The sequence below is a fragment of the Monodelphis domestica genome, chromosome 2, assembly GCF_027887165.1.
Source record: "Monodelphis domestica isolate mMonDom1 chromosome 2, mMonDom1.pri, whole genome shotgun sequence".
NCBI lineage: Eukaryota > Metazoa > Chordata > Mammalia > Didelphimorphia > Didelphidae > Monodelphis > Monodelphis domestica.
In genome coordinates this window covers 329,553,134-329,572,544 of record NC_077228.1, presented here as the reverse complement: position 1 = coordinate 329,572,544, position 19,411 = coordinate 329,553,134, and the positions used below count along the sequence as shown (strand labels likewise).

Below are 19,411 nucleotides of genomic sequence, written 5' to 3'. Positions count from 1 at the left end.
CAGTACACAAGCAAAAAAGGCTAGGAAAATTAGTAAGCAACAAAGAAACATCTAACACTAGAGTTTCTATGGAGATAAAACCAAGGCACAGAGTCAATAGAGAACAGTGGTATACAAGCAACCACATGCAAAATGTTTTTAATGGCAAAAAAATATGAAAAAGGAAATCAAATCTTAAAAAGCAAAATTGGTCAAGTGATAAAAGAGGCACACAAATCCAATGAAGAAAAGAGTATTCTAAAACATACAAAATTGATCTACTGGAAAAGAGGCAAAAAAAAAAATTCCAGTGGAGAAAAGTGTATCATAAAAAGTAGAATGGACCAAATGGAAAAAGAGAATCAAGAGATCATGGAAGAAATTCATTTTTTAAAATTATCATTGGGAGGGGGCACCTTAGTGGCTCAGTTGTTTAAGATCCAGGTCTAGAGAAAGGAGGTCCTGGTTTCAAATCTGGCTTCAGACACTTCCTAGCTGTGTGACCCTGGGCAAATCATTTAATAATCTCCATTGCTTAGCCCTTACCACTCATCTTCCTTTGAACCAATACATAGGAGTGATTCTAAGAAGATAAGGTAGAATAGGGTATATAGAAGCTAATGACTTCAAGAGACATCAAGAAAAAAATGAAACAAAATCAAAAGAATGAAAAAATAGAAGAAATTATGAAATATCTCATTGAATAATAACTGACCTGGAAAATAAATCCAGGAGAGACTATTTAAGAATTATCAGACTACTTGAAAGTCACGATAAAAAAGTCTAGAAATTATATTAAATGAAATTATCAAAGAAAACTCCCTTGATATTCTTGAACTAGGGTAAAAAAGAAATTAAAAGAATCTATAGATCAAGTCCTACAATAAAGCCTCAAATAATGACTCCAAGGAATGTTATAGCCCAGTCCAAGTATTCCCAGGCCAAGGATAAAATACTGTAAGCTGCCAGAAAGAAATAATTCAAATATCATGGAATCTCAGTCAGGATCACAGAGGATCTCATAGCCTACACATTGAAGGACCAGAAGACTTGGAATATGATATTCTGGAAAGTCAATGAACTGGGTTTATAGCCAAGAATCACCTACCTATCAAAATTGACTATCTTCCTTCAGGGGAAAGTATGGTCATTCAATAAAATAGATTTCAAAGCATTTCTGAAGAAAAGACAAGACAAACAGAACATCTGATGTACAAATAAAAAATTCAAGAGAAGCATGAAAAGAGAAAAAAGAAAAAGCAAAAAAAAATAAGGGCTTCAATAAGGTCAAATGTCTTACATTCATATGTGGAAAGATAATTTCTGTAACTCTTTAAAATTGTTATCATTATTGTAGTAGTTAGAAGAAATATACATAGAGGGTGTGATATTAAGCTGTTTAGGATAATATTAAAAATTAGGGAGTGAAAAAAAGGATTACACTAAGAGAAATGGAGAGAGAGAAGAAAACTTGGTAAATCATATCACATTAAGAGGCATTGTAATTAAAAATAAAAACTATTACAGTGGAGGGGAAAATGAGAATGGTGACAGGTAATAGTTAAACCTTATTCTCATTGGAATTGGCTTAGAGAGGGAAGAACAGCCAGATTCATTGGGGGTATAGAATCATATCTTACCCTATAGAGAAGTAGAAGGGGAATTATAAAGTTGATGGTGAGAAGGAGAGTAATTATAAGGGAGGGAGAATAAGAGGAGTGATTTTAGAAAAAGTTATTGTTAATAGATATCTGGAGAAAATTGAATAGGATTAAATAGAATATGCCTTCTTTTCAACAGCAAATCATACATGTAAAGAAGTTGAACATATACTAGGACATAAAAAAACTTCATAGCCACATGTAGAAAAGCAGAAATAATAAATGTAATTTTTTTTCAGATCATAATGCGATAAAATTATATTCAGTAAAGGTTCATGGAAAGACAAGTTAAAAATTAATTTGAAATGAAATAATATAATTCTTCAAAACTGGTGGGTCAAAGAACAAATGATAGAAATTATCTCTGATTTCATTGAAGATAATGACAATGAGGAGACAGCATATGAAAATTTATGGGATATAGCCAAAGTAGTACTTAGGGGAAATTTTATATCACTGAATGTTTATATAAAAAAAAATAGAGGAAAGCAGATTGATGATTTGGGTATGTAACTAAAAAAATAGAAAAAGAACAAATTAAAAATCCTCAGTTAAAGACTAAATTGAAAATTCTAAAAATCAAAGGAGAAAATGATAAAATTGAAAATAAAAGAACTATTGAAATAACAAATAAGACTAGGATCTTGTTCTATGAAAAAAATAAAATAAAGAATTGGTTAATTTGATTTAAAAGAGGAAGGAAGAGGATCAAATTACCAGTATCAAAAATGAAAAGTGTGATTTCACCTCTAATGAAGAAAAATCAAAGCAATCATTTGGAGCTATGTTGTCCAATTATATGACAATAAATGTGATAATCTAGGTGGTATGGATAAATATTTACAAAAATATAAATTGCCTAGGTTTACGAAATAGGAAGTAGAATATTAAATAATCACAATTCAGAAGATGAAATAGAACAGGTCATCAATGAACCCCCCAAGAAAAAATATACAAGGACAGGTGGTTTCCCAAGTGAATTCTATCAGACATTTAAAGAACAAATAATCCCAATACTAAAACAAACATTTTGGCAAAATAAGCAAAAAGAAGTCCTACAAAATCCTTTTTATGACATATGATACTGATATCTAACCCAGGATGACATAAAACAGAGAAAGGAAATTATAAACCAATCTCTTTAATGAATGTTAAAGCAAAAATCTTAAATAAAATACTAGCAGAGACTATAGCAATATATCACAAGATTTATTCACTATGACCAGATGGGATTTATACCAGGAATGAAAGGATGGTTTAATATTTGGGAAACCATCAGCACAATTAACCATATCAATAACCAAACTAACAGAAATCATATGATTATCTCAATAGATGCAGAAAAAGTCTTTGACAAATGATGTTTCTCTTTATAACTCTTGCTGCTAAGCTTTGTTGGAAATATATAGAAATGCTAATTATTTATGTGGGTTTATTTTGTAAGCTGCAACTTTAAGATTTTAGTTTCCTTATTGCCTACTTTTAATTCCAAGTCATTTCCCAACTGATAAATGGTCAGAGGATAAGATAATGGTCAAAGATTGTTTTCAGATGAAAAAATCAAAGCTATCAATAACCATATTGTGAAGGGTTAAATTTTGGGGGCTAGGAGTTTAAACAAAAGCCAGTGCACAATTTATTAAATGCAAAACACTTAGTTTATTATTAGGAAATATGGATAGGAAATAGGAAGGAGGAAAGTGAAAGTAATCTTACAATAGCTTATAACTATACCGCAGATTCCAAACCTAACTAAATTTCTCTAAAAATCTCTATATCTTTCTGCCTCAGAGGGCAGTATCTTCTGCTAGGCTAAAGCCCTTGCCTACTCTCCTACTCTCTCTCTATTAAATATAATCACTATCTATATACCTTATCTGCCCAAGTTAATCAATAATCAATAAAGCTATTAAAAGCTTGATTCAATTCTCTATCTCCAACCAGAGAAAGTGCTAACAGCACAATCTCTCCCCAAGAGACCCAGAGACCGGAAAAAAAAAAAAAACACAACAAAAGTGCCTTAAAAAACACAACAAAAGTGCCTTTTCAACTCCCTGCAACTGACTACCTCCCCTTTGGCTACACCCTTCTAATTGTCACTAACTGACAAGTGGCACATCTGGGAGTCTCTTACTAAAAATATATTATTGCTCTTTTTCCTCTTAAATATCAAAAAGGAGAAATTAAAAAAAAAACTCTCAACAGTATGAAAAAATGTTCTATATCCCACTTCATTATAAAAATGCAAATTAAAATAACTGAGATACCACCTCAGACATATCAGATTGGCCAACATGACAATAAAGAAAAATGACAAAGATTGTAGGGGATGTGGAAAAATTGGGACACTAATGCATTGCTGGTGGAGTTATGAACTAATACAACTATTTTGGAGGGCAATTCGTAATTATGCCTAAAAGGCTAGAAAATAAAGTGTACCCTATGATCTAGTAATACTGCTACTAGGTTTGTATCCCAAAGAGATTTTTTTTTAAAAGAGAAAGGACCTGTTTGTACTAAAATATTTATAACTGTTCTCTTTGTGGTGACAATGTATTAGATAGTAAAGGATTATTCCTCAACTGGGGAATAACTGAACAAATTTTGGTATATGACAGCGATGGAATACTATTTTGCTCTAAGGAATGATGAACAGGATGATTTCAGATAGAGTTAGAAAGACCTACATGGACTGATGCAGAGTGAAATAAAGAGAACCAGGAAAACATTACACAGAGAAATAGCAATATTGTGGGTTGATCAAATGTGATAGGCTTTGTTACTAATAGCAATAGAATGATCCAGGACAATTCTGAGGGACTTATGAAAAAGAATGCTCTCCACTTCCAGAGAAAGAACTGTTGGAGTAAGAATGAAGATGAAAGCATATTATTGTTCACATGTGTACTTGGGTATCTGCTTAAGGCTTTGGGTCTTACATATTTATTCACTTACAAAAATGAATAATATGGAAATATGTTTTGCATGATAATGCATGTGTAACCCAGACCAAATTGCTTGCCAGTTCCAGGAGGGGGCAGGGAAGAAAGGAAGGAAACAAATTGCATTATATAACTTTAGAAAAATAAAAATATTCAAAGCAATTAAAGAAATGACATACAAGATGATCACAAAAATACCTGGAGAGACTTATATGAAGTTATGCAGAGTCAAATGAGCAGAACTAGGAGAACACTGTACATAGTAACAACATTTCTCTAGTATAAGAAATACATGTCTTGTTTTGCAACATGACAAATTTGGAAATCTGTATTATATAACCTATATCATATTACTTACCTTTATGGGAGTCAGGAAGACTGAGAGGGAACTATACAACATTGATTGTAAAATGCCAGATGAGGAATATTAAAAATTCAATTCATGTTTAATATGGAAAAAGTTAACAAAATAATGTCAAATAGAAGGTATTATATTTTTAAAAGATACTATATAAAAATGAAGTTCTTATATTCTTATTGGGGAAGATGGAATGAGGATCACTTCAGAACTTTGTTGTTATCATTTTCCACAGAGAGTATTCAGTAGGATGAAGGGTTTGGGAATCATTTTGCTATATTTTGTTGATATTTTTAAAAGAAAGAAAAAAACAAGGTGTAAAAAATACATTATGAAACAAATAGGGAAGAAAGAAATGAACCGGCAAGGAAGGAGGAATAAAGGAATGGAGGAAGAAAAGAAAGAAAGAAAGAAAGAAAGAAAGAAAGAAAGAAAGAAAGAAAGAAAGAAAGAAAGAAAGAAAGAAAGAAAGAAAGAAAGAAAGAAGAAAGAGAGAAAGAGAGAGAGAGAAAGAAAGAAAGGAAGGAAGGAAGGAAGGAAGGAAGGAAGAAAGAAAGGAAGAAAGGAAGGAAGAAAGAAAGAAAGGAAGGAAGAAAGGAAGGAAGAAAGGAAGGAAGGAAGGAAGGAAGAAAGGAAGAAAGAAAGAAAGAAAGAAAGAAAGAAAGAAAGAAAGAAAGAAGAAGAAAGAAAGAAAGAAAGAAAGAAAGAAAGAAAGAAAGAAAGAAAGAAAGAAAGAAAGAAAGAAAGAAAGAAAGAAAGAAGAAGAAAGAAAGAAAGAAAGAAAGAAAGAAAGAAAGAAAGAAAGAAAGAAAGGAAGAAAGGAAGAAGGAAGGAAGGAAGGAAGGAAGGAAGGAAGGAAGGAAGGAAGGAAGGATGGAAGGAAGGAAGAAAGAAAGACAGGAAGAAAGACAGGAAGGAAGGAAGGAAGGAAGGAAGGAAGAAAGACAGGAAGGAAGGAAGGAAGGAAGGAAGGAAGGAAGGAAGGAAGGAAGGAAGGAAGACAGGAAGGAAGGAAGGAAGGAAGGAAGGAAGGAAGGAAGGAAGAAATGAAGGAGAAAGAAAGAAGAAAGAAAGAAAGAAAGAAAGAAAGAAAGAAAGAAAGAAAGAAAGAAAGAAAGAAAGAAAGAAGAAAGAAAGAAAGAAAGAGAAAGAAAGAAAGACAGGAAGGAAGGAAGGAAGAAAGACAGGAAGGAAGGAAGAAAGACAGGAAGGAAGGAAGAAGAAAGACAGGAAGGAAGGAAGGAAGGAAGGAAGGAAGGAAGGAAGGAAGGAAGGAAGGAAGGAAGGAAGGAAGGAAATAAAAAAGGGAGAGAAGGAGACAAGGAAGGAAGGAGGAAGAAAGGGAGGGAGGAAGAGATGAAAGAAGGAAAGAAAAAGGAAGGAGAAAGGATTGAAAAGATGGAAAGAGGGAATCTTGATGAGATGGAAAGTATCAGGACAAGGGAGTGGAAGCAGACTGTATCAATCATAGAGTACTGTCACTGAGCACACTCCCTTTTCAACATCCTATTTTTCCTTGTAAGAGAATAGATAGGAAAAAAAAAAGAGAAGAAATAATAAAAGATTTGGTTGAAGGAAAATACATAATTGTTATTTAAGTGTTAAGGTGAGCAAAATGAACATGACCATGAAGCCAAAGAGGTTAGCAGAGTGGACTAGAAAACAGAATCCAACAATATGCCATTCACAGAAACCAAAAATATTAACACAAATAAGGAACTGAAATGAAATCTTTTATATTTCAACTGAATTTAAAAAGTAACATCAGAAATCATGAGGAAATTGGAATTTGCTGAAAAGTAAAATAGAAAAAGACATATAAAACTGTTTATTTTATTTATGTCTAAAATATACTCAGGGATTTATATTTTCCATCAATCCATTTTTATAGTAAAAAGATTATGTATCCACTGTGCACACTGTGTTCATATATCACAAAAATCTGTGTTCTAAAATAAGTCAATATACTAAAACATAAAACCTCATAAATGAATGCAGAAAAGCTAGTTATTAAATGATCTTTATTAACCTTAATTCAATAAATATATAATCAAGAAGGGTTGATGAAGATTGGAATGAAATTAATTAGAAAACATGCTTCATCCTAATGAATTAGTGGGTCAAAGAACAAATCATAGAAACAGTAAGTAATTTCATTAAGGATAATGAGAAAACAGCATTTGTAAGATGTAGCTATGTATTCCTTAAAATAAATTTTATGCCAATAAATAAGAAAAAAGAAGGTATAGATTGATGAAATGGATATGCAGCTTTAAAAAATCAAGAAAAATAAGCAAATAAAAAATGGAAAACAAATTTAAAAATTGAAAACAGAAGAAAATATAATTAAAAGCCAAAAACATGTTAATAAGTATAATTAGGAGACTAGAGACTAGAGATTAGAAAACATCCATTAACTAATTTGTTTAGCTTAAAAAACCCCAGCAAATTTATAAATACAGGGTGATGGATGCATCATTAGAGAACAGTTCCTGTGGGGAGAAGAAAGATCTGATATTTTTAATGGGCCATATTTTCAGTATGAACCAGCAGTGTAATATGTCAGATTAAAAAATAATCTAATATCTTAAACTATGGTAAGAAAGGAATAACATCCAGGACAATTGGACTCTGCTTTGGACAGATTTTTCTGATGTATTGTATTCAATTACAGTAAACACCATATTTTAGTTGGATCTTGGACAAGCTGTGGTATATCTAAAGGATGGCAACAGGGCAAGAGATCTGCCACTTAAAAAATAATTGATGGAACTGTTAATGTTTACCTTGAAGAAGAGAAAGTTTAGAATGGAGATGTCAGCTGTTTGACATGATTTAGACTTGTTCCACTTGGCCCTAGAGAACAGAATGAGGAAGTATAGTTAAATATGAGGGTCATAATTAGTTTTGATGTAAGGCAAAAATTTCTAAGAATGAGAGTTGTCCAAAAGTGGAATAGGATATCTCAGGAGATGCAGGGTTCTCTCTAACAGTATGTCTTTAAGTAAATACAGAATCATCAGTCTTCTGGATGATTTAGGGAGAATTCCAACTTAGTTATATGGATTGACTAGAGAACTTACAAATTTCCAAATTCATTGCATCTCTGACATTCTTTAATTTCCCTCAATTGTTTTCATAAAGACGCTACATGATACTTGAATAGAGTTGGGTCCTGGGCCTTGATTTCTTTGGTACAGGGAATTTTAAAGTGAGGGAATTTTTTCTACAGTGCATGCTGGCAACATCTCTCCAACATACAGCCTTAGAGCAATGCCTACAGCACGAAAAGGTTAAGTGACTTGTCCAGTGTCACATAGTCAATATGTCAGAGATGAGCCTTGAATTCAGATCTTTCTGGCTTCACTATAAGCTCTCTATCCACTACTTCATACTGCTTCTCATTTAATATTAAATTCAGAGTAGAAGTATAAACCGTGTGTCAGAGATAGCATTGTTCCTGTTAATGATATCCTATTTTCCATTTTATCGTCCAAGATTCTATCCAGAATCTGGCATCCAGTGAGCCTAGAGTAACTTTTCCATATATTGTCATTTTTGTTATTGCTATTCAGTTGTTTAGTTGTGAGTACCATTCTAAATGTGCCCCTAAACTCTGGCTTTGGGATTTTCTTGGAGTGGTTTGTCATTTCCTTCTCCATATTGTCCTTATTTTACAGATGAATAACTGAGGTAAATAGAGGCTAAATGATTTGCCCAAGATCAGATAGCTTGAGTGTCTGAGGCCAGATATGAACTCAGATCTTCCTGACTTCAGGCCCAGTATTCTATCCACTACATCATCTAGCTGCCCCGTTCCATTTGTATGCTGGTCCTAATATGTTTCTTTTTTTTTTTAATTGTAGTGAGTCTTTAAAATGATGTTTATAGCCCCTATATGAGGTCAGGTTTCCAGAGAATGATAGAAAATACAGCCTCCACTGCCATCCCCACTCAGGGTTCTAAGAGTATCTCAAAGAGAGTAGAGTTCTAAAGTGTAAACCAAAGACACCATGCTATGTTCCCCAAATATCATATTCCAGGACCAGTTATTTATCTTCTCCATATTATTAAACAGTTGAAATGTTCCCAAATTTATCAATAAATAATTCACATTAATTCATTTTAAAAGGGAACATTTATAGAAAATATATAACAAGAATCAAAGTCCAAAATGTTTCCCTCAATTCCCAATCTGGTGAATACTTTTTCCTCTAAACCTTGGTCCCTAGATAGATCAAGCTTAAAACTAAATTGGTGCTTATATTAACTATTCCATATTCTTAAAAGGGTAGCTATCATCTTCCTTTCATATTCACTTCAGGATCCAGCATAAAAGATGAATGTCACTTCCTTGATTTCAAGGCACAGTATTTCAGATTATGGGACAAACTAGTACTGGAATAGGTGAAAAAGGTCACTCACCAAGTCTTTCATTTTGTTGGCTTAATGACCCAATCTCTGGTCTTTTGTCTTTTTATGTTTGTTTCATCTTATGTTTTAATATCAGATTTTGTATTTGTCTTTGGATTTTTCTTCAGGAATGCCTGGAAGTCATCAAATACTTGTCCTCTGTAGGACAATACTCACTTTTGCTAAGGAGGTTATTCCTGGTAGAAATTCTCCTGCCTTTGCCTTTTATAATATCATATTGTTGCTACTTCTGGGTAAACATAGCTGCAATCCAGACGCGACTCGCTTCTCCTCCCTGGTACCGAACGAAATAGACTACCTCAAAAGAGCATAAAAATCACCTTTGGAAGAACGGAGGGACTCCCCAATACTCCCACAGAAACGAAGGTACAAGGGGTTTGAACATTTCCACACTATAAGGAGGAGGAAAAGCTAGCACAAAAACTTGAACTGAGCCACCCCTCACCCCCACCAAACTAGAGTAAGCTATAACAGCACTCACTGGGACAGCAAGTGAGTGAGGAGTGTCTTTGTCTGGGGGGGGGCACACTAGGGTCCTTGGGATCTAAAGACTGCAAGGAAATGACCTCTCAGGGCTGTTTCACGGGAAAATCCTGAGCTAAGCAAAGGGGCAGAGGTGCTGGGGGCAGAGGTGCTGAGAGGCTGCGCTGAGAAAAGGGGCAGCCTCGCTGAGAGGTTGCGCTGAGCAAAGAGGCAAACATGCTGAGAGGCTGCGCTGAGCAAAAGGCCTGCCAAGCTGAGCACAGGGGCCTGCGTTCTAAGAAACCTCGGAGGCTGGGAAGAACTAGTCTGAGGCAGCCTAAATTCACAGAAAACCCGCCCACATCACCCAGACCCAAGACCAAAATAAGAAAGTGGAATAAAACCACCAAAGGGATGGCTCACATGTCCCAAAATCAAGCCTCCAAGAAGAAAGGGGGGGTGACTATTGAAAACTTTTATGGAGAGAGAACCCAAGGAAAAGAAGAGAATGAGGATGAAATCCAAACAAAATCAGAACATGCCTCCCAAAATGGAAACTATCCACAAGCTCTGAAAGATGGAAACCTTTTGGGGGAAAAAATGGGAGAAAGAGATCAGCAGTCTGATAGACAAGACTTCACAATTGGAGAAGGAGCTGGAAGCATCTAATAGAAGGGCAGACAAAGCTGAAAATCAAAACCAGTCCCTAACAACCATAATTAAGTAACTAGAAGACAGCGAGCATATCCAAAAGATGGAAAACTTTTGGAAAGAAAAATGGGAGAAAGAGATCAGCAGTCTGATAGACAAGACTTCACAATTGGAGAAAGAGCTGGAAGCATCTAATAGAAGGGCAGATGAAGCTGAAAAGCAAAACCAGTTCCTAACGACCAGAATTAAGCAAATGGAGGACAGCGAGTTTACAAAACAGCAAGAATTAATAAAGCAAAGCCAAAAAATAAATGAATTAGAAGAACACATGAAATATCTCACTGAAAAGGTCACAGACTTGGAAAACAGAGGAAGAAGAGACAACCTCAGAATTATTGGTCTTCCTGAAAAACCAGAGATAAACAAAAATCTCGATGCTATTCTACAGGAGATTATAGATGAAAATTGCCCACATGTTCTGGATCAAGGGGGCAAAATAGAAATAGAAAGGGTTCATAGAAAACCCTCTATACTAAATCCCCAAAAGACAAACCCCAGGAATGTAATCGCTAAATACAAGAGCTTCCTAGAAAAGGAGAAAATCCTACAAGAAGCCAAGAACAGGAGCTTCAGATATAGGGGGGCTCCCATAAGGATCACACACGACTTAGTGGCTAACACACTAAGAGACCGCAAAGCATGGAACACAATATTTAGAAAGGCAAGAGAGCTGGGTCTCCAACCAAGAATCAACTACCCAGAAAAACTGACTACATACTTCCAGGGGAAAGTATGGGCATTCAACAAAATAGAAGATTTCCAAGCATTTGCTAAGAAAAGACCAGAACTTAGTGGCAAATTTGATATCCAAGCATAGAAAGCAAGAGAAACATGAAAAGGTAAATATGAAAGAAAGGGAAAAGGAGATAAATCTTATCTTTTTTTAAGTCAAACTCTCTTCTATAAGGACTACATTTATATCAAATTATATATATTAATATGTGGGGGAATTTATTGTTTAACTCTCAAAAATTGTATGCATCAAAAGAGTAGTTAGAAGAATCATGCATAGGGAAATATTGGGGCATCAAGAAGATTTGGTGAAAGGGGGGACAAAGAAAGAAAAAGGGAGGGGGGAATCATCGATAATACTAACATTTACTTCAAGAAATAGGGGGGGACTAAATAGAATAATCTTTCCCATACAAAGATACACATGGGAAGGGGAAGGGAAGAACTCTCATATGAGAAGGAGAGGAAGAGAGCATGAAGTGGTATTACTTAAACTTTACTCTCAGTGAAATCAAATCTGATAGGGAAGAACATCTAGATCCAGTGGGATCCTGAATTCTATCTTATCCAACAAGGCAAGAAAGAAAGGAAAATTAAGGAGGGGGAGGGGGTAGGGAGTATAAAAAAGGGAGGAAGGAGAGGGGTGAGGGGAAAGGAGCATAAAAAGGGAGGGGCTAGAAAGGGAAGCATATCAAGGGAGGGGACTAGGGGAACTGACCTAAAGTAAATCACTGGTTCAAAAGGATATAGCTAAAGAAGAAAGTACAGAAGTAGGGGAAATTATCAAAATGCCAGGGAATCCACAAGTGACAATCATAACTTTGAAAGTGAATGGGATGAACTCACCCATAAAACCTAGACAAATAGCAGATTGGATTAGAACCCCAAACCCTACCATTTGTTGTCTTCAGGAAACACACATGAGGCAGGTTGATATTCAAAAGGTTAGAATTAAAGGATGGAGTAAGAGCTTTTGGACCTCAACTGATAGAAAGAAGGCAGGAGTTGCAATCATGATATCAGACAAAGCCAAAGGAAAAATAGACTTGATCAAAAGGGATAGGGAAGGTAAATATATTCTGTTAAAAGGGAGTATAGACAATGAGGAAATATCACTAATCAATATGTATGAACCAAATGGTATAGCATCCAGATTTTTAATGGAGAAACTAGGAGAATTGAAGGAGGAAATAGACAATAAAACCATATTAGTGATAGACTTGAACCAACCACTATCAAATTTAGATAAATCAAACCAAAAAAATAAATAAGAAAGAGGTAAAAGAGGTGAATGAAATCTTAGAAAAAATAGAGTTAATAGACACATGGAGCAAAATAAATAGGGACAAAAAGGAATACACCTTCTTTTCAGCACCACATGGGACATTCACAAAAATAGATCATACACTAGGTCACAGAAACATGGCACTCAAATGCAGAAAAGCAGAAATAATAAATGCAACCTTTTGAGATCATAAAGCAATAAAAATATTGATTGGTAAGGGTACATGGAGAGCCAAATCAAAAATTAATTGGAAATTAAATAATATGATACTCCAAAATCGGTTAGTTAGAGAAGAAATCATAGAAACAATTAATAATTTCATTGAGGAAAATGACAATGGTGAGACATCCTTTCAAACCTTATGGGATGCAGCCAAAGCAGTACTTGGAGGAAAATTCATATTCCCGAGTGCATATATTAACAAATTAGGAAGCACAGAGATCAATGAATTCGAAATGCAAATCAAAAAACTTGAGAATAAACAAATTAAAAACCCCCAGAAGAAAACCAAACTAGAGATTCTAAAAATTAAGGGAGAAATTAATAAAATTGAAAGTGATAGAACTATTGAGATAATAAACAAGACTAGAAGCTGGTACTTTGAAAAAACAGACAAAACAGACAAAGTACTGGTAAATCTAATTAAAAAAAAGAAAGAAGAAAGGCAAATTAACAGCATCAAGGATGAAAAGGGGGACCTCACTTCCAAAGAAGAGGAAATTAAGGCAATCATTAAAAACTACTTTGCCCAACTATATGGCAATAAATATACCAACCTAGGTGATATGGATGAATATCTACAAAAATATTAATTGCCTAGACTAACAGAAGAAGAAATAGATTTCTTAAATAATCTCATATCAGAAATAGAAATCCAACAGTCCATCAAAGAACTTCCTAAGAAAAAATCCCCAGGGCCTGATGGATTCACCAGTGAATTCTATCAAACATTCAAAGAAAACTTATTCAAACTATTTGACATAATAAGCAAAGAGGGAGTTCTACCAAATTCCTTTTATGACACAAACATGGTACTAATTCCAAAACCAGGCAGGCCGAAAACAGAGAAAGAACATTATAGACCAATCTCCCTAATGAATATAGATGCAAAAATCTTAAATAGGATACTAGCAAAAAGACTCCAGCAAGTGATCAGAAGGGTCATCCACCATGATCAAATAGGATTTATACCAGGGATGCAGGGCTGGTTCAAAATTAGGAAAACCATCCACATAATTGACCACATCAACAAGCAAACCAACAAGAACTACATGATTATCTCAATAGATGAAGAAAAAGCCTTTGATAAAATACAACACCCATTCCTATTAAAAACACAAGAAAGCATAAGAATAGAAGGGCCATTCCTAAAAATAATAAACAGCATATATCTCAAACCATTAAATAATATCATCTGCAATGGGGATAAACTAGATGTATTTCCATTAACATCAGGAGTGAAACAAGGATACCCTTTATCATCTCTATTATTTGACATAGAAACACTAGCAGTAGCAATTACAGAGGAAAAAGAATTTGAAGGCATTAATATTGGCAATGTGGAGACCAAGTTATCAGTCTTGGTGGATGACATGTTGGCCTACTTAAAGAATCCTAGAGATTCAACCAAAAAGCTAATCGAAATAATCAACAACTTTAGTAAAGTTGCAGGATACAAAACAAACCCACATAAGTCATCAGCATTTCTATATATTTCCAACACAGCTCAGCAGCAAGAACTAGAAAGAGAAATCCCATTCAAAATTACCTTAGACAAAATAAAATTCTTAGGAATCTATCTCCCTAGACCAAAACAGGAACTTTATGAACACAACTACAAAATACTCTCCACATAACTAAAACTAGACTTGAACAATTGGAAAAACATTGACTGCTCATGGGTAGGATGAGCCAATATAATAAAAATGACCATCCTACCCAAACTCATCTACCTATTTAGTGCCATACCCATGGAACTTCCAAAAATTTTTTTTTACTGATCTAGAAAAAACATAACAAAGTTCATTTGGAAGAACAAAGGATCAAGGATATCCAGGAAATAATGAAAAAAATACAAAGGAAGGGGGTCTTGCAGTCCCAGATCTCAGACTATATTATAAAGCAGCAGTCATCAAAACAATTTGGTACTGGCTAAGAGACAGAAAGGAGAATCAGTGGAATAGACTTGGGGTAAGTGACCTCAGCAAGACAGTATATGACAAACCCAAAGATCCCAGCCTTTGGTACAAAAATCCACTATTTCATAAAAACTGCTTGGAAAATTGGAGGACAGTGTGGGAAAGATTAGGTTTAGATAAACACCTCACACCCTACACCAAGATAAATTCAAAATGGGTGAATGACTTGAACATAAAGAAGGAGACTATAAGAAAATTAGGTGAACACAGAATAGTATACATGTCAGACCTTTGGGAAGGGAAAGACTTTAAAACCAAGCAAGACTTAGAAAGAGTCACAAAATGCAAAATAAATAATCTGGAATATATTAAATTAAAAAGTTTTTGTACAAACAAAACCAATGTAACTAAAATCAGAAGGGAAGCAACAAATTGGGAAAAATTCTTCATAGAAACCTCTGACAAAGGTTTAATTACTCAAATATACAAAGAGCTAAATCAATTGTACAAAAAATCAAGCCATTCTCCAATTGATAAATGGGCAAGGGACATGGACAGGCAGTTCGCAGCCAAAGAAATCAAAACTATTAATAAGCACATGAAAAAGTGCTCTACATCTCTTATAATCAGAGAGATGCAAATGAAAACAACCCTGAGGTATCACCTCACACCTAGCAGATTGGCTAACATGACAGCTATGGAAAGTAATGAATGCTGGAGGGGAAATGGCAAAGTAGGCACATTAATTCATTACTGGTGGATTTGTGAATTGATCCAACCATTCTGGAGAGCAATTTGGAACTATGCCCAAAGGGTGATAAAAGACTATATGCCCTTTGATCCAGCTATAGCACTGCTGGGTTTGTACCCCAAAGAGACAATAAGTAAAAAGACTTGTTCAAGAATATTCATAGCTGCACTCTTTGTGGTGGCCAAAAATTGGAAAACGAGGGGATGCCCTTCAATTGGGCAATGGCTGAACAAATTGTGGTATATGTTGGTGATGGAATACTATTGTGCTGAAAGGAATAATAAAGTACAGGAATTCCATGGAGACTGAAACGACCTCCAAGAAGTGATGCAGAGCGAAAGAAGCAGAACCAGGAAAACATTATACACAGAGACTGATACACTGTGGTACAATCAAAGGTAATGGAGTTCTCCATTAGTGTCAATGCAATGTCCCTGAACAATCTGCAGGGATCTAAAAAACACTATCCACAAGCAGAGGATAAACTATTGGATAAAAAACATCAAGGAAAAGCAACTGCTTGACTACAAGGGGGAAGGGGATACGACTGAGGAAAGACTCTAAATGAACACTCTAATGCAAATACCAACAACATGGAAATGGGTTTGAGCCAAGAACACATGTGATACCCAATGGAATCATGCGTCGGCTATGGGAGATGTGGTGGGAAGGGGATGGGAGGGGGGGAAGAAAATGATCTTTGTTTCCAATGAATAATGTTTGGAAATTACCAAATAAAATAATGTTTAATGTGGAAAAAAAAGAAAAAAAAGATAATATCATATTGTTTATCTTGCTTCGTTATCATGGTAGCTGCCAAAACTTTTATGATGCTAACTAGATATTTGAATTACTCATTTTTTTTGCTTAAAGAATTTTCTTCTTTACCTGGGAATTATGAACTTTGGCTACATTCTTGGAAGTTTTCATTTGGAGATTTCTTTAGGAAATTATCAGTTGTTTTATTCACTTTCAACTTTATCCTCTGATTCTATAACAGTGATGGTGAATCTATGGCACGAGTGCCAAAGATAGTATGCAGAACTCTCTCTGTGGGCACTTGGCCACCCTCTTTCCTGTTATAGCTGATAAATAGCTGTTATGGTTAATAAATATTTATAGCCAAGCTGTTATGAGTAATTAATATTGTATAGAAGATTGACAAAGTTGTCAGGAGTTATTAGGTATGGATAGTAAGTTGATAAATGTTGCAGAGATCTTTCTGGTATGCCAGTAGCTCCATTTATTATGGAGGATATGTTTGGATAGGAGTAGGAGGTAGGAAAATAGATAAGTATATCTTTAAATTCTTATATTATTTCTAAAATCCTAATCCCATACTAAAAATATCTAGATAACACCTCCCCCAAATCTAACTGCATTCATGGCAGTTTCTTCTTGACTGACAGAATGGACCTTTTTGACCTTACTCTCACTAATCAAAAAAATATTCTCTATCTAACTAAACTATGTCAATTAATAAATTCTTCTTCAAACTCCTTAATCTAGTATCAGAAATTCAAAATGTCAGTCATGGAAACACAGACAGTTGTCCATTTCTAAGGAGAAGAGCCCTTAGGATCAAACCCTTCTCCCTCAATGTGCTAAGAAGAAAACTCCTCAGTTGGACTTCTTTCTTAACTTCGTATATAAATCCCAATTCTCAAAAGCCAATTGCCAGATATTAGTGAGAGAGAGCACACTCACACAGAAACCTGAAACACTCTGCTTCCTCGGAAGACAGAGAAAATGGAGATATGCTTATTAAAGAGACAGCATGAGATTGAAAAGACTTCTCCTCTTAAAGAGACAGTGATATTAATTAACTTCCTCTAACCTAGAAATTCTGCCCCTAAGGAGACAATGGGAATTAAATAAATTCCTTATAATACTTCTACCACCCTGTGATATTTAAAATGGTTGAGGTCTTAAACTGTAGTGAGTTAAAATGGTGGAAGATATAAATTGTGATAGATATAAGAGATATAAGATATAAGAGAGGGTGAGTAAATTTGACTGCAGAAAATACAAGATGCTACAGTGTCTTGGTTTTTAAATCAAATATAAGGTGGTCGCCAGGGAAATATTCCCAATTATTCAAATACCCAAGTCAATTGGGTTTTATAGAGATTTTAATTAACAATACAATGAGTAGTCAGAGAAAGAGAGAGAGAGAGAGTAAGAAAGGAATAAGTATGAAGGGCCTCAAGCCAATATGGCCTAGATCTGAGTCTTAAGAGAGAAATCAGTCAGTTTTTTAACACTCACCACAAGGTCTGTCTAAATAAGGATTCTAGTAACACTAGGCCAGCTCCATCTCAGCTGACTTCACCAGAGAGCCTTCCATCCAGAGACTGTTCCAAAGGGCCTTTCTCCAGAGCCTCTCTCAAGAGAGTCTTCTCAAGCGATCCTCATCAGAGATCCTCCAAAAGGATTTCTCCAAAAGGATATATCTCCTCAAGAGATTCTGCTTTTTCTTATATAGGGGTTTTTCTCCCATGTCACCTCCCCTAAGTCCCTACATCTACCAATCACTGTAGATGCTTTCCAAAGGACTGCCCATCTAAATTCCTGCTAAGTCGACCAATGTCCTCAGGAAGTCTGAATCAGAAAAAATGCTGCTGTGTCGACCAATCTCCTCAGTAAATCTGAATGAGAGAAAACACAGCTGAGTCAACTAATCTCATCAAGAGAAAACTTGCCAGACCCTTTTAGGTACCTAGCATCCCATTGTATCAATTCTAAAAACAGGCCTGGCTGAAAGAACTCCTTGCCTTATTATAAGCATGGGTCCAAGTACTTTCATTGTTTAGCAAGGAGTTTTCTCTCCTAAAGCAGTCTTAAGTACAGGTAGAGTAGGGGTCCTCCCATAGCAAGGAGTTTTTTCCCCTAAAGCAGTCTTAAGTATGGTTGAAGTAGAGGTCCTCCCATTTCTGATCCTGGTGAGTTCTCACATCAAAATGGGGAATGTTTCTCAGTAGGGAATTTGTTCCAATTAAGAATTCCCCAATGGGGAAATTTTTAACATTCACAAGTCTGAGAGATTTCAAGATTTACAACCCCACCCCCATTTTGTTACTAGAAAGGCAGAGAGACTAGGGCAGAGCTGCTGCCTTCTCTCTCTCCTCCATATATGATGACATTTTTTTCATGATCCCCAACTCCTCTGCTCAATGGAAACTCACAGAGGCTAAAGTGGGGGTCTCACAGAGGGCAGAGCTGAAGAAGAGTAGAATGTTTGGGCCACTCCACTCCCTACTCTTTACTCAGAAGACATTCCTCACTTCACCCAATCCTGTCCCCAGCAGTCCATTGAAAGCTATTTTTCCTTACTCTATGTGAGGTAAGGGGGTGGGGTTAGGGTTACCCAGCATGTGGGGGTTGGGCACTGAACTAGGTCTGGAGGTGGGGGTTGAGCCCAGTCCTCCATTTCTAAAAGATTCATCATTATTATTCTATAACATCCAGGCAATTTTCCTCTGTGATTTCTTTTTTATGAGAAAATTTCTATATTTTATTTTATTTTCCAAGTACAGACAGTTCTCATTTCTGTAAGTTTAGTGTTCTAAACTTACAGACCTACCCCTCCTCTTGGGAAGCTCCAAGTGACCCTATCCCTCCTTGTCTCTTTGTACCACAGACCTAGGAGCTTTGGTACCTAGACCAGAGGGCAGCTGACTTGGAGCTATACCAGTTTTGCTGCCATTGATGCTGCCTGATCAGAGTTGGAGTCAGCTGAGTGGAGGGTGGGGTTGCTTCTTATAGCCCACAGAGGAGTCATATTTGCATAATGAGAATTTTTTTAAAATGAGAATTATCTGTAGTTGTAAATATGATTTTTACCATTTAAAAAGATTTTGAGTTCCAAATTCTCTCCCTCACACTCTCTCCTTACTTCTCATTGAGAAGTAAAGCAACTTGACTTAGGTTATAAAGAGTAGTCATTAAAATATATGTT

General features: G+C 35.4%; 1 long non-coding RNA gene across 1 annotated transcript in view; it reads right to left on the bottom strand.

Annotated features, from left to right (window-relative positions):
* The window catches only part of LOC103105674 (uncharacterized), a 31,192-nt gene extending 12,383 nt beyond the window's left edge, over window positions 1-18,809 (bottom strand). The window contains exons 1-2 of the long non-coding RNA XR_462658.3: window positions 18,639-18,809; window positions 7,727-7,796 (exon numbers count right to left, since the gene is read on the bottom strand). This is a non-coding gene — a long non-coding RNA (uncharacterized LOC103105674). The remainder of the gene's footprint in view (window positions 1-7,726; window positions 7,797-18,638) is intronic.
* Between the last annotated feature and the right edge of the window lie 602 nt (window positions 18,810-19,411).